Source organism: Eretmochelys imbricata, chromosome 6 (assembly GCF_965152235.1).
Source record: "Eretmochelys imbricata isolate rEreImb1 chromosome 6, rEreImb1.hap1, whole genome shotgun sequence".
Lineage (NCBI taxonomy): Eukaryota > Metazoa > Chordata > Testudines > Cheloniidae > Eretmochelys > Eretmochelys imbricata.
Genome location: NC_135577.1, coordinates 61,623,850 through 61,648,185, shown reverse-complemented (window position 1 = coordinate 61,648,185; position 24,336 = coordinate 61,623,850). Strand labels below are relative to the sequence as shown.

Below are 24,336 nucleotides of genomic sequence, written 5' to 3'. Positions count from 1 at the left end.
AAATGGAGCCATAATGATCACTGTGTCTCTTTCCTGATTTTCCAAATCAACCTGTATATGAGGATTCAGGAGAAAATACATTTAACAGGTTCCCAAATCACTGTAGGAAGAAGATATATTTAAGTTGTACTTAGATTGTCTTCCTTGGAGCAAAAATAATTTGCACTTACTGTTTTTACTGGCTGCAAAAAGGTCTACATGAGGGGATCTCCTCCTAAGAAACAGAAATGAGAGGATGAAATCCCTTAAGGACCATTCATAGTGAACTCTGTACTATCTGCTTGTACATAGACTAGTAGGTTGTTCTCAGCAGTTACGTGAAAATTATTTCACCTGATGTTGTATGCACCATGTTCAGAACCTAATGGCTTCTTGGTGCAGAGGGGTTGACTCAGCTCCACCATTCCTGCAAATATAATATATGGCAGTGACTTTGTCCATCAGGATCTACTAAAAGATGCCCTTGAATCTGTAGGTTATACAAACTGTTCTGAACTGTAGTGCATTTTAGAAAAGAGGATTCCTGTGGAATCAACAAACGCCAAGTTTCCAAGTGACCCAGATGAGTATCCCACCCTTCAGTGGAGGTGTCCAACACCAGTATTGTTGAAGGAGGTTGTGAATGGGATTCCTCTGAACCCCAATCTCAAGATTTGTGCACCTGCACAAATATACAAGGATTGGGGAAGGGGGAAGAGGCTGTATGTGAATAGCAGATACTGGAATGTTCCTTTCATCCTGATTGGATTAGAGGGTAGTCTTTACCATTGACATTGCCTTGAAGAGAACATGATGAAGTTAAGACAGACATGTTATACAATACAGAAGGCCATATGGCCCAGAAGTCTTAGACACATGCACTGGCTGAAGCATGCGGGCTCGCTCTGAGACTGGAGATGAGGTTCAAAATGGTTTAAATCTGTCCAGAAGCAGAAAGGCTTTGGCTACCTTCGCGTTTAGGACTGCCCGATGCACTTCAATATCTACACCAGTGTAGACTTTAGCAGGCTGATTTTCAGTCCGAGTGACTGGAACACCTTTAGCCATTTAATCATGATTTTCATTTCAATTTATGGGAGCCTTAGTGGTGCTTCAAGGAATCACTTTCAGGAGGTATCTGGTTTGTTGGTTCTGGTTTTTGTTTTTTAGGGATTCTGTTTCACTGCAGCAACCTTCGGGGGAAGGGGGAAAGATAGTGAGAGGAAGTTGTTGAACAATGAGGTCAGGAAAAGCTGACACCCAGGCAGCATGACTGTCATGAGTTGTGAGAGGAGGTGCAGATCAGTATCTCTTCAATTTCTGAGTAGATAGAGATTTGTTTTGACCTAATATTAAGTTAGTCCAGTCCATTCTAGTTTGTGGAGTCAAAAAACAAAACAAAAACATCAGCAACAACTTTTAAGGGACCTGATAACTTATTTGAGGAAAGGATGGACAGGAAAATGTTACAGAGTCAGCAGGGACAGTGAAAGAATCAGCAAAGGGAAGCCGGAAATTGTATTGCCCTGCGGCATTTAGGGGTCCACAAACTAAACATTTTCTGCCCCAGCTATTAATGTTATCCTTTCTCAAATGCATATTGGAGGACTCTACATGGCAGGCAAACCAGCCAAAAAATTGTTAAGATGGTCTCTTTCTGACCTGCCTGGCAAAATCCCTGTAAAAGGATGCAACAAGCAGGGACCAACGGTTCTCTGAAGTCCTGCTCTAACAGCTACTGGAAGAAGAATGCTTGGAGAGGCCAATGAAATAAAGGAAACACTTTTCTGCCCTCAATGCCAATCAGAGCAGTCTCTGCCCAGGCATATTATATCACAAATGCTTCAAAGAGCATGGGTCTCAAAAAGTCCACCCAAAAAAGACCACTGGAGAGTTAGAAAGGAAACTCCTGCTCTCTTCAAATCAGTGGCTGAGCGAAGATACAAGCTAGTGATGAGGCAAATGAAACTTTAATGTAGCTGCCTCTATTAACAGCAGAAACTGGTACAACATTGCAGCAGTAAGGACTAAAGCAGTGTTACCTATATGTCTAATACTGTACATATTCATGGCATAAAGTAATTTTAATCAGCACTGTTGATGAAAGTAGCATCCGTAAGATTATAAGTGGTTTACATTCAAACAATTGATGTAACCACAGTGAGTTACAGATGAGATTTTTAGTGTGTGAACAGTCAAGCAATTTAGATGTGTATGTACCTGTTCAAATATTTGTTTTATCAATAATGATCTCTCAACAAAATTCTGCCAGTGTACAATTGTTACTTATTAACTTACTGTAAGCTAAGTATAGAGAGTTTCATCAGCAATTTTACTAATACAGCTTCCACTGGTATATTTAAAATTCTGTCACACTTTCACTACAAATCCCTTTTTCGCAGTATTAAAATTAGTCAAACCTGAAAATTAGCAAAGGAGTTGCCCAGGACAAGATTCATTCGAGGCTATGGGTTGCATAGTCAACAGTTTTGCCTTGACATGATTTAAGATGAAAATCCAAAAAGCATGACTATGAAGACACTAGGTGTGCTATGAAGTGCTTTTCTAAATACAGAATAATGTACAAAAAGACATCCTTACAAAACACACTGAACAATACAGTCAGAGAAAGCTGAATATAAGAATACATCAAAATATTGGCAGTTTTTAGTTTCTCTTTTAAAAACAGTTATTTAGGAAAACTGAGCAATTTTATAGATCATTACAAGTACCAGAAATATAGTATGAACCATTACAGAAATGAATTTAACACTTTTGTTTAGAGAAACATTATGCAATAATACAGTCATCAAGTTTCTCTTTAGAATGGTAATAAAGTTATAGGATGACCCTCTCTATGCACTTTGGGCTAGATTCACAAAAGGTCTTAGGTGCCCAATTGCTACTTTAGGCACCTAAATCACAGAACCAGGCCCCACTAAGATTCACAAAACCCCTGCTCGGCTGCCACTGAATGCTATAGGAGCCTAAACTGGCTTGGTGCCAATTTTTTTTGCAGTAGAAGTTCTCTGGTACCTTTCTTTCTGGCTCTGTGCATGTGCACTGCAGCCCCCCACCAGCATCCAGCACCTAAACCCCACATTGATTCATGAACCAGGGAAAAATAAATAGACACTCCTCTGCTTAAATCATCTGCGGGGCCCAATCCAGTAAGCATGCTCAGACCTTGACTACTGGGTCAGGCTATCTGTAGGTGAATTCTCAAAAAAAAAAAAAAAAGAAAGGTAGGGGAGAAGGGATTTGAACAGGGATCTACTCCCCTCAGTTGAGTACCTGAGCCACTGGGCAATGAGATATTCTGATGTGGGGCTCCCTCACAGCCTCTACTGTTGAAAGTGTTCCATTCTGGATAAATAATTTAAAAAGTCATTAGAGCAGAGGGAATGGACACATGATCTTGCAACTACAGAGTCATTCTGATGCTTGCTCCGACTCTGGCCTCATGATTATTTCATTATTTATCCATAGTGGAACAGTTTCAACAGGAGAGACTGAGGGAGTGCCACATCAGAATATCTTATGTTGCAGTGGTTAGGGTACTCACCTGTATTGTGGAAGAGCCATGGTTAGTAACTTAACCACTGGGCTAAAAGTAATGAGGGATGTTCCCCTCCTCCTCCTCCCTCCACCCCAGCTTCTTGCTAAAACAGCACAAGGCACCTAAATCCAAGAGAGGGTTTGCAGCTGAGATCCCAAACAGAGAGAGGAGACTCCTTGCAACCCAGACTTGGGCACCTAGCGCAGTGAGGGGCAGAGCTTAGCACACACCCCTCAGCTTGGTACCTTGCATTGGTTAACTTGGGCAGCTCTCCACCTAGCACGCTGGCTTTTGTGAATCCTGTTCTGAGGAGCCTATCTCACTCCATTCATTGTATTGGGAGCCTAGGCTTCAAATCCAGGCTTTGTGAATCAGAGATTTTCTAGGCACCTAAAACTCACATGTTGAGAGTCAATTGTAAATCAATCATTACAAATCCAGGTTTGAGTTTAAGTCATACTCAAAAAACAATCCAAACATCTTAAGGTAAGAAATGCACAAGGCACCTGTAAGAAGTGGCACATCCCCCAACAGCAAGCCACAACATGACAGGTGTGCCTCCCCCAGTTTCCCCTCAGTCCAGCAATAAAGGTAACAGTCTCTCCCAGTGTCCACTTGAAATCCCACCTCTGGACATAATTTATTCAGGTACACATACAATAATCTACAGAGCCTTCATAGTAAAAACTCTTCTCCCAATTCCCACAGTAAAACAGAGAATTCTACAGCAATTTTCCAAGCTCCTCACAGAGGAATCCACCAGCACTCCACTCCCAATTCCTTTCTGCCCTTGTTCTAGGACACCACTCTCCAGGCCAGCGTCCTGAGAGTGACTGAACTGGAAACATCCGTTCAATGTGCAGCCTCAAAAAAAGCTAACAATGTTTGGAACCATTAGGAAAGGGATAGATAATATTACAATGCCGCTATATAAATCCATGGTATGTCCACATCTTGAATACTGCATGAAGATGTAGTCATCCCATCTCAAAAAAGATACATTAAAATTGGAAAAGATACAGAGAAGGGCAATAAAAATGAGTAGGGATATAGAACAGCTTCCATATGAGGAGAGGTTAAAAAGACTAGGACTTTTCAGCTTGGAAAAGAGATAACTGAGTGGCGATATGATAGAGGTCTATAAAATCTTGACTGGGTGTGGAGAAAGTGATTAAGGAAATGTTATTTACTCCTTCTCATAACACAAGAACTAGGGATCACCCAATGAAAATTAATAGGCAGCAGGTTTAAAAAAAACAAAAGGAAGTACTTCTTCACACAACACATGGTCAACCGGTAGAACTCTTTGCCAGGGAACATTGTGAGGCCAAAACTATAATAGGGTTTGAAAAAGAAATAGATAAGTTCTTGGAGGATAGGTTCATCAATGGCTATCAGCCAGGGTGGGCAGGGATGCAACACCATGCTCTGAGCGTTCCCAGCCTCTATTTACCAGAGACTGGGTGTGGAAGACAGGATGGATCACTCTATGACTGCCTGTTCTGTTCATTCCCTCTGAAGCACCTGGCATTGGCAACCGTCAGAAGACAGGATACTGGGCTAGATGGACCATTGGTCTGACCCAGTAGAGTCATTCTTATGAGCAGTCCCATGACTCTTCTGCCTAAAACACAGTCCCATCAATCATCTCAGCTCTTTTCCGCCTTTCAGCACAGGTTCTTTAGTTCAAGAAGGTACAAAAACTAGCTCCTCTGCTGGCTTCCTAGCCAATTTCTCCTTCTTCCCAGGAGTCTCTGCAGAACTTTCCCTGTCTACAGTCTTTTCCAAGTAGCTCTCACCTGCTCCATTGCTTACTCCTCCAATCTGTACTCAGGCAGCACTGACTCACGCGTCTCTCTTTCTCTCACTGGGTCCAGATGCCCTCTTTTAAACCCAGTAGAAGTGAGCTAATGAGGCACAGGTACACTTATTTAAATCAGATATTTTTTTATAAAAATGTTTTTTGAGGAAAAAACCTATCTAAATATAGTTTTAATTAAGATACATTATAGCTCAAAGGTATCTCATCATGGAATAGGGATTATACATTCAAATTCTATAGTATGACACAATATATTCATGTAATGTTTAAGAAAAGTTTTTGTAAATGAGTTCCAGGGGCTTCTGTATACGTTATTTAGGTTAATCTTTCTATCTACCCAATGGGACTCAGTGCTCAGTCTAGAAGATACCATCAGAGATGCTTAGTTTTGCGGTTCTCAAACTGTGGATGTGTATCTCCGCAGATAACATGCTTGTTAACAGCAAAAATGTTTTTAAATAAATAAATAATATATAGAGGTGAGAAATAACAGTCCTCAACCCTATTGTCCCTCTGTAAATTTGTGTACACAGAGTCAATCCCTTACCTCTCTCTAAAAGTGCAAAGTTTCAAAAAGTTCAATGAATAGAAGATTGTTGGGGGCTGAATAGATCTGGACAAGGAGAAGAAGTCTGGAGATAAATGTGAGAAGGGAGGGACAAGCAGTAGAAACAAAAGTGAAACCGTTTGAGTAACATATTCCAGAAGTTTCAAGGTCTTTCTGTGTGTAGTCCTCACCATACCATTCTCTCACTAGAAGGGAAAACCTATAATGGCAGCAGGCCATAAGAGAGACCCAGTTTTGGAACATTTTAATGAAGTTCCTCTACCTGTGGGTAAGACAGGTCATGCCTGCAAAATGCAAACAGTGCAACAAAGAAATACAAGGCCTGGTTGCCTGAATGAAACAATATCGTAAGAAGTGTTCCTTCTCAGGAGGAAGCTGGGCTGAAGATGATGAAAGGAACATGTCTGAACATGCAGGATCTTCAGGTTGGTAAACTTTTGTATTTCATACTTCTTTCTTAAGGACTGCCTGTCTCCATCTGGATTATTCTTGAATTCTCATATTTGAGCAAAAAATATAGTTGTTACTCTATGGTACCATCATTTTAGATGCAGTTGTGATAAAAAATAAAAAGCTGAAATAGGCAGATCTTCCTTTTACAATTTCACCTTTAAAGTAGTACGGAGGGTCAGTGAATGCAATGAGTAACACTAACTGAGCAGTATGGTAATAATAATTAATTAACTGCATTGACATTTTGTTTAGAATTCATCCTCAACATACAGGATTCTGAAGACTATCTACCTTCAAGATCACCATCATTTTCTATAGTTTCAGAGCTAACTGCCAATTATAGTGTTTCAGTCACATCCCATAGGTCACATAGCCACAGTATACCACCTGTAGCAAAAAAGAAAAAAAAAAATTTCCGTCATCCAGAAACAACCATAGATAAGTTTGTGATAAGAACCAGCATATTACAAAAAGAGGTAATTGATGAAAAGATTGCCCCGTTTGTTTATGCAACAAAATCTCCTTTCCGTATGATTGAGAACCCACACTTCATTAACATGGTTCAGTCATTAAGACCAGGATACAGTCCACCCAACAGAGCAGATGTCAAAGGCAAATTGCTTGATAAAGTGTATGAAAGAGAAACTGAGCAGTGTGCAAAAGGTCTAGAGGGTGAAATTGTTAACCTGAGTCTTGATGGGTGGAGCAATGTCCACAATGATCCTGTTATATGTGCCTGTGTGGCAACAGAAGAAGGGAATGTCTTCCTTACAGAAACAATTGATACATCAGGAAATGCACACACAGCAGAATACTTACAAGCAGCAGCAGTAAAAGCTATAGCAAACTGAAAAAAAAATTCAAATGTCTAGTACGCACCATGGTCATAGAAAATGCTGCAAATGTATCCAAGATTAAAAGAAATTTAGAAGAGAGTGACGAGAGTCCCAAGCAACATGGTTGTAGTGCTCATCTGATGTACCTCCTAGCCAAAGACTTCAGTGTTCCAGAAATAAAGGCTAATGTTGTTGAAATTGCAAAATACTTCTGTAACAACCTCTTTGCAGCAGCTGCTCTGAGAAAAGTGGGCGGAACCAAGCTAACTCTCCCACAAGACGTGCGATGGAACTCAGTAGGGGACTGTTTTGAGCACTGTATCAAAAACTGGCCTAATCTGATGACAGTTTGTGAACAAAATTGGGAAAAAATAGATGGCACTGTCACAGCCCAAGTTCTCATATTGGGCTTAAGAGAAATGTTGAACACATGCTGAGTACCCTGAAGCTTATTTCTGTAGCCTTAAACAAAATGCAGGGAAATAGCCGTTTTCTTGCTGATGCTTTCGAAATTTGGAAGGAACTGAGTGAGATCTTAAAGAGAGAAATATGCAATGACAGAGTTAAATTACAAGCATTAAAAAAAAACAAATGGGACAAGCACTATCTGCAGCTCATTTTCTTGCAAATAGTCTCGGTACCAGTGTCAAACCTTAACTGCTGAAGAAAAGGGGTTGGCTATGACATGGACATCCAGCAATCATCCCTCCATAATGCCAATTATAATAAACTTCAGAGCTAAGGGTGAACCATTCAAGAAATATGTTTGCTAATGACATTTTAAACAAAGTCACACCAGGAACTGGAGGAAGTCACTTAAGACTTGGATTCAGAGACTGTTGAAGTGATAATCTCACTTTTAACAGCAGTAGCTTCTTCTGCTGATGTAGAAAGAATATTTTCTTCCTTTGGACTAATTCATTCCAAATTGAGAAATCGTTTGGGACCTGAAAAAGCAGGAAAGCTTGTTTTTCTTTTCCAGATTATGAACAAACAGGAAAATGAAGGTGAAGATGATTGAGTTAGCTGCAGAAGCCAAAATTTTAAGTTTCTCATCTTGACCTGGCTGACATAGTCAATTTAATTTTGGGGTTTTTTTAAAAAAATATTTCATTTAACTATTTTAGTTAACAATTTTAACAAAAACAAACCTGATTTTAAAAAACTTGAATGTTTAACTAAATTCAAAAATTCATATGCTTGTTTTGTTAAAATATTATGTGTTTGCCATTGAAGAAAAAAATCTAGAGTACACAAAGTTGTTGTTTTAGTTAAATAAAACAATTTAAATGTCTGTCTGGTGATGTTCTCCTCCTAGTACAGCATGGCAAGAAAATCCTCAAATATTAATGATTAACCTGCTGAACTGGAGATAGTTCACCTCCCAATGACTTCATAAATATTTGTTTCAGTTACCTTTGGTAAATGAAATAACCAATCATTCATTTTCTGATACAGCTGTAAAACTAATCTGAAAAGTTTTCAAAATAAATCACTTAAAAATGTATAGTGTGTACCTTCTAAAAATGAAACCTACATCTATCTCTGAGTTGTGAATATGTATTAAGGTTATAACAACCAACATGCACTTTTATGTAGAAATCCATGATTAAATCGAGTCTTCCTGACTAGTGATTTAAATCAGTTTGATTTCAATAAAATCCACCCTGCTGATAACCCACAAGGGAATCAATTACTTTACAGGCGGAAAGAGGTGGACAACACCTTTTCTCTTGGATCGGAGGATGAAATGCTGAAATCACCACTCAACTGGACCCTCAAGTGGAGCTGCGTGAGAGGTCTGAGGACTTAAGATGTAACAAGTAATCCAAAAAGACTTGAATATGTGCTAACCTTAGCTGAATTCCTTTAGTCAATGACCAAACCAAAAAACACTTCCACTTAACCAAATAGGTAGACCTAGTAGGAGGTTTTCTACTATTAAGTAGAACTCACTGCTCTGCTTGCAAACGCTGTTCTTCCTGTTCATCTACCCATGTGGCATCCATGCCATTAGGCGCAGATTTGGTGCAGGATGCCATACCTGAGCATGTTGTTGTGTCAGCAGATTGGGAATGAGGGTGAGAGATCTGGGAGTCTAAATAGACAGACTGGGGGAGGTTGGAGAACCAACACTGTCTCAGCCAAGACAGTGCAATGAGCATCCACTTGACATGATCCAATTTTAATTTGAGAAACACCTTGGGGAGGAGCATGATTGTGGGGGAAGGCATACATCAGGGCCAATCCCCAATTCAAAGGGACAACTTTGGTTAATAAGCCTGGATTGAGACCCACTTGAGAGGAAAACTGATTGCATTTCTTTCTGTCTTTCTTTGCGAACAGATCAACCATCAGAATGCCCCACTCCTTGAAAATGGCTCTAAGTTCCTGCTGAGATGATTGGCCATATGGTTCTGTGCAACTGGTAAGTGAGCAACTGTGAAAATGATGTTTTCCCTGATTCACAATTGCCAAAACCTTATTGCTTTAGACTGAGCTCCTCCCTGCTTGTTCACATGATATACCTTAATGGTATTGTCAGTAAGGATAATTAACTGCTGTGCTCTTGATCTGCACCCAAAAGACATGGCAGGCATTGTAAATAGCTTGAAACTCCAGCACATTGATATGGATAAATGCTTCCTATGCAGTCCACAAACCCCGAATTTTCAGTGTCCTCAGATGTTCTCTCCAACCTATTGTGGAGGCATCAGTAACTATGGTCTTGACCAGTGGAGGACAGGCAAAGGGAACACTTTCACAAACACTGAACTGATCCTGTCCACAACTGCATGTACTCCAGGGTCACTGGTGACACTTGAACAAGCCTGTCCAATGACTGACAATTTGGGCAACAGACCAACTTCAACCAAGCCTGAAATGGAGGAATATGCAATCTTGCATGCCATAGAACAAAAGTGCACACAGCCATACAGCTTAGCATACATTGGCCATAGTTGAAGGATGTGAATGGAGAGACAGAGATAGGTGACAAAATTGTTTGGAATCACTCATGCAGGTGAAAGGCCCTTGAATTCACATAGTAGGGCCCAAACAAACTCAATATTTTTGTGTTGACATTAACACTGATTTTGCTTTGTTCAAAATCAGCTCCAGCCAATTTAAGAGAACCAAAATAAACTCATCATGGTGGAGAAATTAATTTTCAGACTTGTCCCTCACAAGCCAATCATACTGGATGGGAAGACATGGATTCCCACAGTTCAGCCTGCATTTTGTAAATGTGTGGGACTGATGACAGGACAAAGGGGAGAACTATGTATTGATAATGTTAACCTCCCACTACAAACCTCAGCAACTTCCTGTGGATTTATAAAATTGCTACATGGAAGCAGGCATCCTGAAGATTGAGGGCAGCAAACCATTCATGCTCCAACACAGGAAGAATTGTAGCTAGGATTACTATATGGAATTTCATATATTTGATGTATTTGTTCAGATCTCTATGATACAAAATAGATCTCACACCTCCCTTGAACTTCAGGATCAGGAAATATCGTAAATAGAAACCCTTTCCCCAATGCTACAGGGGAATCTCTTCTATAGCTCCCAAAGCAAGCAGAGTCTGGACCTGCTGAAAGGGTTATGACTCATAAGAGGGCTCCGGAAAGGGGGAATGGAAGGAATTGGATGGTACCGAATCCCACAGTGCTTAGAATCCACTTGCTTGAGTTTATTGACTTCCAAGCACTGTGGAAGTGGGACAGCCTGATCCCAAAATGAAGGGGAAATGGACTGGATGTTGGCAAATGGTATGCTGCTCTCAAAAGAAGCGTCAAATCAACTGCTTGCCAGCAGCTGATGGAGAACAGGCTGGATGGCTGAACCTGGAATCAGAGGGCCTTCTCCTGTGTGACTTATGTCTCCTCTTGGAGTAGTCCTGTCATCTAGCAGAATGAACTGACTGCCTGAAATACTGCTTGGAGCACTGGTGGAATTGCTGCTGCCCCATATGACGACACCTTTTGACTATTGGGGTATAAACCCCTGAAGATGGTAAAGTGGCCCTGGAGTCCTTAAAAGAATGTAACATCTCATCAGTTTTTTGAGAAAACAAAAATCAGCCATCAAATGGTAAGTCTTCGATGGTCTGTTGAACTCTGGTATTACTCCTGACATACATTAGCCAAGAAGCCCTCCTCATTGTTACAGCTGAATGCATAATCTTAGATGAGGTGTCAGCTACATCGAGCACCAATTTGAGTAATATTTTAGCCACTAGACAACTCTGGCATCCTTAGGAAACTTATCTGTAAAGTTAGACATATTCCAATTCAAAAAGTCATATTTAGATAAAGGCACCTTTTGATTAGAAATGTGCATCTTTAAGGATGATGTAGAATAAATCATCCTCACCATTAAATCCCATCTCTTGGCCTCTTTTTCTTTTTGGATCAATGTATATCTGCCCTGGTACGTTTTAGAGTAGGAGGGAAGGACGTTGGCATGTGCCACAGGGACTCTGTAGCTCCAAGAGAGCTTCATTTATAGGGAAGACTACCCTTCTCAGGGATGAAGGTTGCAGAATGTCCATCAACTTATGGGTGTTCTCTTGGACAAGCTTGGCTCAGATATCCAAAGCTGCAGACATCCTCCTTAAGCCTTAAAGTCTTCCAGAACCAGGGAGGATGAGTCCAGGACAGTGAAATCATCTGATGAAGATGATGAGAGAGGTGGTGGGGCAAAAACTTCCTCCAGAGGCAAAGCTTGTTCCTCTTGATGCACTGGAATTTGATGAGAGCAATATCAGGTTGTGTCTCCCATCTAAGAGATATAAGAGGTGAAACAACTGGACAATTCTGGGATCTCAGTTAAAGTGTGAGCAAATTAACTGGGATCTTGAAGAATGTGGGACACCCCATAGATTCCAAGAATGCCAATGTGGAAATGAGTATAGTACCATAGGCCAATAAGCAAAACGCCAAGCTCTCCTGTCTCCCAGTCAACCAGTGGGGGCCAGACTGTCAATGCCAAATAACTGCTAGGACACTATTAACTAACTATTTAAGAAAGCCAGCAATCTCACTGTCAGTAGCCATGCAGTAAAATCTACACAGGAAGCTACAAGTCAAGCTGCGGGGAATGAGAAGAAACTAAGGGGGGTTGGAGCAGCACTGCCCTTCAATAGCCATGGGAGGAATACACATCTGCAATCACTCAGAAGAATTCTGGATCAACCTAAGGTGAAACCCTTTTTAGAGCACAACTCAGTGACTAAGGCATGGATTACAGCATCAAGGGGTACATCTAAAAAAAGAATTAGTCTCCTGATCAGGTAAGGATAGTAAAAAGTATTCCAGGATACTATTGCTCTCTGACCATCTAACAATAGCTAGGAATCCAACATAAACCCCAGATGACCAACAAATATCAGAAACACACCTTCTACCAAAGGGGGGATATCAGTCTCGACATATATTATCCAGTTCTTGCCCCAACCCAACAGAAATCATCTTAGTCTTATCCAAAGTGAGCTTCAGCCAGCTGGCTCTCATCCTTGCTTTACACACTGGGTCAGAAGTTCAAAAGCACTGGCTGAGTCAGGTGCAATAGATACACAGAACTGCATGTCATTCGCATATTCAAGACACTGCATCTCATACCTCCTCACTAGCCCTCCTGATAGTCTCCTATGTGCTTTGAAGAGGAGAGGAGACAAGATAGATCCATGCAGAACTCCACAAGAGTATCTTAAGGGGTCAGAAGCAACTTCCCTAAAACATTTTCTAGGATCTCTAAAAGCAGCAGAGTCCCGTGCCACCTTATAGACTGAGGGTATGTCTACACTACAAAATTAGGTCAAATTTATAGAAGCCAGTTTTTTAGAAAGCGTTTTTATACAGTCGATTGTGTGCGTCCCCACACAAATGCTCTAAGTGCACTGAGTCGGCGGAGTGCATCCACAGTACTGAGGCAACCGTCAACTTCCAGAGCGTTGCACTGTGGGTAGCTATTCCATAGTTCCTGCAGTCTCCGCCGCCCATTGGAATTCTGGGTTGAGATCCCAATGCCTGATGGAGCAAAAACATTGTCGTGGGTGGTTCTGGGTACATATCGTCAGGCCCCCCCTTCTCTCCCTCCCTCCGTGAAAGCAACGGCAGACAATCGTTTTGCGCCTTTTTTTCTGGGTTACCCGTGCAGATGCCATACCACGGCAAGCATGGAGCCCGCTCAGCTCACCGTCACTGTATGTCTCCTGGGTGCTGGCAGACGTGGTACTGCATTGCTACACAGCAGCAGCTCATTGCCTTTTGGCAGCAGATGGTGCAGTATAACTGGTAGCCATCGTCATCGTACTTCTGGGTTCTCTTTTAGCCAATCTCGGTGAGGTCAGTCAAGGGCGCCTGCGCAGACATGGGAGTGACTCAGCCAGGTCTTTTCCCTTTCTAAGTTTCATATCATGGAGATTCAGTCCTGCCGGCAGTTGTACTGCACTGTCTTCTGATGAGCAGCCAGGAGACTACGATGGCCAGCAGTCATACTGCACTGTCTTCTGCCAAGCACCCAGGAGATGACTATGGCTAGCAATCATACTGCACCGTCTGCTGCCAACCTAAAACATATGAAGATAAATGAAGGGGATCAAAACAAGAAATAGACCAGACTGGTTTTGTATTAATTTTCTCCCTCCTCCCTCCTTCTGTGAAATCAATGGCCTGCTAAACCCAGGGTTTTGAGTTCTATCTTTGAGGGGTCCATTTTACTTGACGCAAAGCCATTCCCTTTGATGATTTTAATTCCCTGTAAGCCATGTTCTCAGTCACCCCTCTCTCCATCAGAGCAATGGCAGACAATCGTTTCGCACCTTTTTTCAGCGCGGACGCCATAGCACTGGGAACATGGAGCCCGCTCAGATCACTGCAGCAATTATGAGCACTATAAACACCACGTGCATTATCCAGCAGGATATGTAGAACCATAACCGGCAACAAAAGCGAAACCAGGCAAGGAGGCAACTGCAGCGCGGTGACGAGACCGATGAGGATATGGACATGGACTTCTCAGAAAGTACAGGCCCCTGCAATGTGCACATCATGGTGTCAATTGGGCAGGTTCATGGCGTGAAACTGATTCTGGGCCTGGGAAAAAAGCACAGACTGGTGGGACCGCATAGTGTTGCGGGTCTGGGACGATTCCCAGTGGCTGCGAAACTTTTGCATGCGTAAGGGCACTTTCATGGAACTTTGTGACTTGCTTTCCCCTGCCCTGAAGCACAATACCAAGATGAGAGCAGCCCTCACAGTTTAGAAGCAAGTGGCGATAGCCCTGTGGAAGCTTGCAACGCCAGACAGCTACCGGTCAGTCGGGAATCACTTTGGAGTGGGCAAATCTACTGTGGAGGATGCTGCGATGCAAGTAGCCAATGCAATCAAAGATCTCCTGATACCAAAGGTAGTGAGTCTGGGAAATGTGCAGGTCATAGTGAATGGCTTTGCTGCAATGGGATTCCCTAACCGTGGTGGGGCCATAGACGGAACCCATATCCCTATCTTGGCACCGGAGAACCAAGGCAGAGAGTATATAAACAGAAAGGGGTACTTTTCAGTGGTGCTGCAAGCACTGGTGGATCACAAGGGACGTTTCACCAACATCGATGTGGGAGGCCGGGAAAGGTACATTATGCCCACAACTTAGAAACATAGAATATCAGGGTTGGAAGGGACCTCAGGAGGTCATCTAGTCCAACCCTCAACTAAACATCCCAGCCAGGGCTTTGTCAAGCCTAACCTTAAAAACTTCTAAGGAAGAAGATTCCACCACCTCCCTAGGTAACGCATTCCAGTGTTTCACCACCCTCCTAGTGAAAAAGTTTTTCCTAATATCCAACCTAAACCTCCCCCACTGCAACTTGAGACCATTACTTCTTGTTCCGTCATCTGGTACCACTGAGAACAGTCTAGATCCATCCTCTTTCGAAATACCTTTCACGTAGTTGAAAGCAGCTATCAAATCCCCCCTCATTCTTCTCTTCTGCAGACTAAACAATCCCAGTTCCCTCAGCCTCTCCTCCTAAAGTCATGTGTTCCAAACCCCTAATCATTTTTGTTGCCCTCCGCCGGACGTTTTCCAATTTTTCCACATCCTTCTTGTAGTGTGGGGCCCAAAACTGGACACAGTACTCCAGATCAGGCCTCACCAATGTCGAATAGAGGGGAACGATCATGCCCTTCGAACTGCTGGCAATGCCCCTACTTATACAGCCCAAAATGCCATTGGCCTTCTTGGCAACAAGGGCACACTGTTGACTCATATCCAGCTTCTCGTCCACTGTAACCCCTAGGTCCTTTTCTGCAGAACTGCTGCCTTGCCATTCGGTCCCTAGTCTGTAGCGGTGCATGGGATTCTTCCGTCTTAAGTGCAGGACTCTCCACTTGTTCTTGTTGAACCTCATCAGATTTCTTTTGGCAAAATCCCCTAATTTTTGTCTAGGGCCCTCTGTATCCTATCCCTACCCTCCAGCGTATCTACCTCTCCTCCCAGTTTAGTGTCATCTGCAAACTTGCTGAGGGTGCAATCCACACCATCCTCCAGATCATTTATGAAGATATTGAACAAAACCAGCCCCAGGACCGACCCTTGGAGCACTCCGCTTGATACCAGCTGCCAACTAGACATGGAGCCATTGATCACTACCCGTTGAGCCCGACAATCTAGCCAACTTTCTATCCACCTTATAGTCCATTCATCCAGCCCATACTACTTTAACTTGCTGGCAAGAATACTGTGGGAGACCGTGTCAAAAGCTTTGCTAAAGTCAAGGAACAACACATCCACTGCTTTCCCTTCATCCACAGAGCCAGTTATCTCGTCATAGAAGGCAATTTGATTAGTCAGGCATGACTTGCCCTTGGTGAATCCATGCTGACTGTTCCTGATCACTTTCCTCTAAGTGCTTCAGAATTGATTCCTTGAGGACCTGCTCCATGATTTTTCCAGGGACTGAGGTGAGGCTGACTAGCCTGTAGTTCCCAGGATTCTCCTCCTTCCCTTTTTTAAAGATGGGCACTACATTAGCCTTTTTCCAGTCGTTCGGGACCTCCCCCGGTCTCCATGAATTTTCAAAGATCATGGCCAATGGTTCTGCAATCACAGCCGCCAACTCCTTTAGCACTCTCAGATGCAGCGCATCTGGCCCCATGGACTTGTGCTCATCCAGCTTTTCTAAATAGTCCCTAACCACTTCTTTCTTCACAGAGGGCTGGTCACCTCCTCCCCATGCTGTGCTGCCCAGTGCAGTAGTCTGGGAGCTGACCTTGTCCATGAAGACAGAGGCAAAAAAAGCATTGAGTATATAAGCTTTTTCCACATCCTCTGTCACTAGGTTGCCTCCCTCATTCAGTAAGGGGCCCACACTTTCCTTGACTTTCTTCTTGTTGCTAACATACCTGAAGAAACCTCTCTTCTTACTCTTAACATCTCTTGCTAGCTGCAACTCCAGGTGTGATTTGACCTTCTGAATTCACTCCTGCATGCCCGAGCAATATTTTTATACTCTTCCCTGGTCATTTGTCCAATCTTCCTTGCTGATCTTCAATACAAGAGAGAAGCTCACAAGAAGTGGATTTCACTGTTAAGCCAAGCTGGTTGCCTGCCATATTTACTATTCTTTCTACACATCGGGATGGTTTGTTCCTGTAACCTCCATAAGGACTCTTTAAAATACAGCCAGCTCTCCTGGACTCCTTTCCCCCTCATGTTATTCTCCCAGGAGATCCTGCCCATCAGTTCCCTGAGGGAGTCAAAGTCTGCTTTTCTGAAGCCCAGGGTCCATATTCTGCTGCTCTCCTTTCTTCCCTGTGTCAGGATCCTGAACTCGACCATCCACTTTTGCTTCCCCTACTAATTCTTCCTGGTTTGTGAGCAGCAGGTCAAGAAGAGCTCTGCCCCTAGTTGGTTCCTCCAGCACTTGCACCAGGAAATTGTCCCCTACACTTTCCAAAAACTTCCTGGATTGTCTGTGCACTGCTGTATTGCTCTCCCAGGAGATATCAGGGTGATTGAAGTCTCCCATGAGAACCAGGGCCTGCGATCTAGTAACTTCCATGAGTTGCCGGAAGAAAGCCTCGTCCACCTCATCCCCCTAGTCAGGTGGTCTATAGCAGATTCCCACCACGGCATCACCCTTGTTGCTCACACTTCTAAACTTAATTAAGAGACTCTCAGTTTCATACTTGAGCTCTGGGCAGTCATACTGCTCCCTTACATACAATGCAACTCCCCCACCTTTTCGACCCTGCCTGTCCTTCCTGAACAGTTTATATCCCTCCATGACAGTACTCCAGTCATGTGAGTTATCCCACCAAGTCTCTGTTATTCAATCACATCATAATTCCTTGACTGTGCCAGGCCTTCCAGTTCTCCCTGCTTGTTTCCCAGGTGTCTTGCATTTGTGTGTAGGCACTTGAGATAACTCACTGATCGTCCCTCTTTCTCAGTATGAGGCAGGAGTCCTCCCCTCTCACGCGCTCCTGCTTCCTCCTGATACCCCACTTCCCCACTTACCTCAGGGCTTTGATCTCCTTCCCTTGGTGAACCTAGTTTCAAGCCCTCCTCACTAGGCTAGCCAGCCTGCTTGCGAAGATGCTCTTCCCTCTCTTCGTTAGGTGGAGCCCATCTCTGCCTAGCACTCCTCTTTCTTGGAACACCATCCCATGGTCAAAGAATCCAAAGCCTTCTCTCCGACACCACCTGCGTAGCCATTCGTTGACTTCCACGATTCGACGGTCTCTACCTAGGCCTTTTCCTTCCACGGGGAGGATGGACGAGAACGCCACTTGCACCTCAAACTCCTTTATCCTTCTTCCCAGAGCCACGTAGTCTGCAGTGATCCGCTCAAGGTCATTCCTGGCAGTATCATTGATGCCCACGTGGAGAAGCAGGAAGGGGTAGCGATCCGAGGGCTTGATGAGTCTCGGCAGTCTTTCTGTCACATCATGAATCCTAGCTCCTGGCAAGCAGCAGACTTCTCGGTTTTCCCAGTCGGGGCGGCAGATAGGTGACTCAGTCCCCCTGAGGAGAGAGTCCCCGACCACCAACACCCGCCTCCTCTTCTTGGGAGCGGTGGTCGTGGAACCCCCAACCCTAGAACAGTGCATCTCATGCCTTCCAATCGGCGGAGTCTCCTTCTGTTCCCTTCCCTCAGATGTATCATCTAGTCCACTCTCCACATTAGTATCCTCAGGAACTCTGGTCTGTTTGAACAGCTGCAGAAAGGGACTTACTTCCCAGACCAGAAAATAACCGTTGGGGATGTTGAAATGCCTATAGTTATCCTTGGGGACCCAGCCTACCCCTTAATGCCATGGCTCATGAAACCATACACAGACAGCCAGCACGGTAGTCAGGAGCTGTTCAACTATAGGCTGAGCAAGTGCAGAATGGCAGTAGAATGTGCATTTGGGCGTTTAAAAGCACACTGGTGCAGTTTATTGACTTGGTTAGACCTCAGCAAAACCAATATTCCCACTGTTATTGCTGCTTGCTGTGCACTCCACAATATCTGTGAGAGTAAGGGGGAGATGTTTATGATGGGGTGGGAGGTTGAAGCAAATCGCCTGGCCACTTATTACGCACAGCCAGACACCTGGGCAGTCAGAAGAGTACAGGAGGGCGCGGTGCGCATCAGAGAAGCTTTGAAAACCAGTTTCATGACTGGCCAGGCTACGGTGTGAAAGTTCTGTTTGTTTCTCCTTGATGGAACCCCCGCCCCACCCCGGGTTCACTCTACGTTCCTGTAAGCTAAGCACCCTCCTCTTCCACCTTCCATCACCGCTTGCAGAGGCAATGAAGTCATTGTTGCTTCACATTCATGCATTCTTTATTTATTCATCACACAAATAGGGGGATAACTGCCAAGGTAGCCGGGGAGGGGTGGTGGAGGAAGGAAGCACCGGGTGGGGTGGTGGAGGAGGGAAGGACTAGGCCACACAGCACTTTAAAACTTTAAAACTTATTGAATGCCAGCCTTCTGTTGCTTGGGCTTTTGCTTCTGTTCCTCTGGGGTGGAGTGGCTGGGTGGCCCCCCCCGACTGCGTTCTTGGGCTTCTGGGTGAGGAGGCTATGGACCTTGGGAAGGAGGGCAGATGGTTACACAGGGGCTGTAGCAGCGGTCTGTGGTCCTGCTGCCTTTCCTGCAGCTCAGCCATACGCTGGAACATATGAGTTTGATCCTCCAGCAGCCTAAGCATTGACTTCTGCCTTCTTTCAGTAAGCTGACACCACCTACCATCTTCAGCCCGCTACCTCTCCTCGCGGTCATACTGTGCTTTCCTGAACTCTGAGATTGTCTGCCTCCACGTATTTTGCTGTGCTCTGTCAGTGTTGGAGGACAGCATGAGGTCAGAGAACATTTCATCGCGAGTGCATTTTTTTCGCCTTCTAATCTTGGCTAGCCTCTGGTAAGGAGAAACATATGCAGCTGGTGGAGTAAAAAAAAAAGGAAGAGTGTTAGTTAAAAAGACATTTTATAGAACGATGGGTACACTCTTTCATGATAAACCTTGCTGTTAACATTACACAGTACATGTGCTTTCGTTACTAGGTCGCATTTTGCCTCTTATTGAGGGTATGCCGGTTTGGTGTGAGAGATCACTCACGCAGGGCCAGGCAACAGAATTCGGCTTGCAGGCAGCCATGGTAAGCCACGGTCTTTTGGCTTCTTTAACCTTCATAACATGTGGGAAGGGTTTCAAACAGCAGCGCCCTCATTTCCCATATGAAGTAGCCGTTGGGTTGGCCATTTAAAATGGGTTGGCAATTTAAAAGGAGGGGCTGCGGTTTCTGGCTTAACATGCAGTAGAAACCCAACTAACCCCCACCTACCCACCCACCCACACACCCCCAATTCTCTGGGATGATGGCTTCACCCCTCCCCGCACCGTGTGGCTAACAGTGGGGAAGATTTCTGTTCAGCCACAGGCAAACAGCCCAGCAGGAACGGGCACCTCTGAATGCGCGCTTATTAAAACCACCCTATTTCAACCAGGTGACCATGAATGATATCACTCTCCTGAGGGTAACACAAAGAGATAAAGAACAGATGTTGTTTGAATGCCAGCAAACACCGGGACCACACGCTGCAATGCTTTGTGCTGCAATGATTCCCAGCTACATGCTACTGGCCTGGCATGGTAAGAGTGTCCTACAATGGAGGACGGAATAAGGCTGCCCTCCCCAGAAACCTTTTGCAAAGGCTTTGGGAGTACATGCAGGAGAGCTTTATGGAGATGCCCCTGGAGGATTTCTGCTCCATCCCCAGACACGTTAACAGACTTTTCCAGTAGCTGTACTGGCCGCGAATGCCTGGGGAAATTAATCATTAAACACGCTTGCTTTTAAACCATGTATAATATTTACAAAGGTACACTCACCAGAGGTCCCTTCTTCGCCTTCAGGGTCCAGGAGCCCACCTTGGGTGGGTTCGGGGGGGTACTGGCTCCAGGTCCAGGGTGATAAACAGATCTTGGCTGTTGGGGAAACTGGTTTCTCCACTTCCTTGCTGTGAGCTATCTTCCTCACCCCCAAAACCCGCTTCCGTGTTGCCTCCCACTCCTTGGACCGAGTCAAAGCACAGGGTTGGGGTAGTGGTGGCTGCATCCCCTAGAATGGCGTGCAGCTCATCATAGAAGCAGCATGTCTGGGGCTCTGAACCAAAGCAGCCGTTTGCCTCTCTGGTTTTTTGGTAGGCTTGCCTGAGCTCCTTAATTTTCATGTGGCACTGCTGCGGGTCCCTGTTATAGCCTCTGTCCTTCATGCCATTGGAGATTTTTTCAAATATTTTGGCATTTCGTCTTTTTGAACGGAGTTCTGCCAGTACGGATTCTTCTCCCCATACAGCGATCAGATTCTGTACCTCCCTTACAATCCATTCTGGAGCTCTTCGGCGATTCTAGGACTGCATGGTTTCCTGTGCTGATGGGCTCTGCATGGTGACCTGTGCAGGTGAGCTCGCCACGCTGGCCAAACAGGAAATGAGATTCAAAAGTTCACGGTCCTTTTCCTGTCTACCTGACCAGTCGTATCTGAATTGAGAGCGCTTCCAGAGCGGTCACAATTGAGCACTCTGGGATAGTTCCTGGAGGCCAATACCGTCGAATTGCGTCCACACTACCCCAAAATCAACCCAGCAAGACTAATTTCAGCGCTAATCCCCTTGTCGGGGGTGGAGTAGAGAAATCAATTTTAAGAGCCCTTTAAGTAAAAAAAAAAAGGGGCTTCGTTGTGTGGACGGGTGCAGGGTTAAATCGAGCTAACGCTGTTAAATTCGACCTAAACTCGTAGTGTATACCAGACCTAACAGACGTATTGAAGCATAAGCTTTCGTGGGTGAATACCAACTTCGTCGGATGCACGTAGTGGAAAGTGAGAGTCTGGAAACAACAGTCACCTAACAGCAGTCATAAAACCTAGACCACTCATGATGCATTCCGCAGGCAAAACATCTCATAATGAACAGAGCAATATAGAAGGACCCTTATCATAGAATCATAGAATATCAGGGTTGGAAGGGACCCCTGAAGGTCATCTAGTCCAACCCCCTGCTCGAAGCAGGACCAATTCCCAGTTAAATCATCCCAGCCAGGGCTTTGTCAAGCCTGACCTTAAAAACCTCTAAGGAAGGAGATTCTACCACCTCCCTAGGTAACGCATTCCAGTGTTTCACCACCCTCTTAGTGAAAAAGTTTTTCCTAATATCCGATCTAAACCTCCCCCACTGCAACTTGAGACCATTACTCCTCGTTCTGTCATCTGCTACTATTGAGAACAGTCTAGAGCCACCCTCTTTGGAACCCCCTTTCAGGTAGTTGAAAGCAGCTATCAAATCCCCCTCATTCTTCTCTTCTGCAGGCTAAACAATCCCAGCTCCCTCAGCCTCTCCTCATAAGTCATGTGTTCTAGACCCCTAATCATTTTTGTTGCCCTTCGCTGGACTCTCTCCAATTTATCCACATCCTTCTTGTAGTGTGGGGCCCAAAACTGGACACAGTACTCCAGATGAGGCCTCGCCAATGTCGAATAGAGGGGAACGATCACGTCCCTCGATCTGCTCGCTATGCCCCTACTTATACAACCCAAAATGCCATTGGCCTTCTTGGCAACAAGGGCACACTGCTGACTCATATCCAGCTTCTCGTCCACTGTCACCCCTAGGTCCTTTTCCGCAGAACTGCTGCCTAGCCATTCGTAAAGTAAACACATTATATATACATTCTTATGCTTAAAAAAAAAACTGAGCAATCTGTTTGGATCATCACAACCCAAACATTTTTATTAAGGATCCAAAGATTTATTTTTATTATTAAAATATTTACTAGCAGTACATCAGTCTGAGGATACATCTACACTGGACACTCCTTATGGCTGTATGTAGAGTAAATGCACTGCATGCTCCTTTAGCATGGGTATACATACCAGTGTAGATCGTGAGGGATTGCTTAGCCAAGTAGAGTAAAGACTGGACTGAATCCTACACAGCTCTCCAGACAGCCAGGCAGTGCCTCCCTTGTCTACACTGCTATTTTGAGCGGAGTAGTGTCCCTCTACCTCCCTGCTGACTCCCGCAACAGCCTTTCATGGATAAGTGTCGCTACACAGGGCACTATGGATGCAGCCTGCTTTTCACGGCATCATGTAGCCACACATACCCTGCATGCCGCTACCAATGGCGTGCACCAAAGACACAGAAGTAAATCCTTATAATCAAACAAAAATATAGACCAACTGATGTATTCTCATCTTGCACACAAATCCCTTGTGAACAGAAAAAAAGATTGGACTTCATGACTAAGGCTGCATGTCTGTGACGGAGGTCATGGATTCCGTGACTTTCCGTGACTTCTGCAGCAGCCAGTGCAGTTAGCTCCGGGACTGCCTGAGCAGCTCAGCCAGCCCCTGGGCCCACAACAGCAGCAGATTGGGCACGGGACGGGGTCAGGGCTGGGGCAGGGGGCTGGGGTGTGGAGCAGCATTTACCTCGGTGGGGTTCTCTGGAAGTGGCTGGCATGTCCCTGCAGCTCCTAGTCGGAGAGGCCAGGGGGCTCTGCGTGCTGCCCCTGCCTGCAGGCACCGCCCTCGCAGCTCCCATTGGCGGCAGTTCCCAGTCAACGGGACGTGCAGAGGCAGTGCTTGTGGTGGGGGCAGCGTCCGGAACCCCCGGGCCTTCCCTCCCCCTAGGAGCTGCAGGACATGCCGGCCGCTCCCGGGGAGCTGCGTGGAGCCAGCCAGGGAGCCTGCCAGCCCCGCCAACCCTCCCCCCCAGCACCAGCAGGGGTCCTGGGCTATCCACCGCCGCCCACCTCCCCCTCCCTCACCCCCCAGCACGACCAAGGGTTCCAGGTTGCGCGCCCCAGCACTCACCAGACTGCCCCCTCCAGCCCCAGAGCACCTGCAGACCCCAGGCCCAAGTTTTAATTAGGGGTATATAGTACAGGTCACAGACCGTAAATTTTTGCTTGCTGCCCATGACCTGTCCATGACTTTTACTAAAAATACCCATGACTAAAATGTAGCCTTATTCATAACTAACTAAAGCTTTTCATATGTATATCTATTTCCAGGGCTTGTAAAACTTAGATATCCCAGCCATACTGTGAGAAGTAACTATGAAAAGTCTGTAGTATTCTTTCCACAGTTATATGCTACTAGTTCAGAAAAAAAAATTTAAAAATTGTATTCATCAAATGAGAAACAATGGGAAGGCTCTCCTTGCTGCACTATATGCCACACAACTGAACATTTCAAGCATCTGGCATTGTGATTTGAAATCGCTTACTTGTAGATTAGTTCAATGCATTTTACAATTACAGATCTTAGGACCTAACTTAAAGCTAGTTAATTATAGCATGCACTAGCAATGCTATTGTTATGGTTGAGGAAGAACTTTAATTATAAGACTCCTATTTTAAGGTAATCTATTTTTGTGAGGTAGAGACAAGTACTTTACCTAAAGAGTTCTCAAACTTCTTAGACCAAAAGGTTCTTTTTAAAATCAACTTCTTCCTGGCAGTTTGAATTAACCAATAAATAAATAAATAATTTGGGGTAATGCAGCATACAACAGAAGACATTCCAAGAGGCATTAAATGGACACACTTCT

The 24,336-nt window shown here is 44.6% G+C and overlaps 1 protein-coding gene across 1 annotated transcript in view; it reads right to left on the bottom strand.

Annotated features, from left to right (window-relative positions):
• Nucleotides 1-24,336, bottom strand: part of FUT8 (fucosyltransferase 8) — a 277,116-nt gene that overhangs the window by 211,476 nt on the left and 41,304 nt on the right. The gene's annotated exons all lie outside the window — the stretch shown is intronic.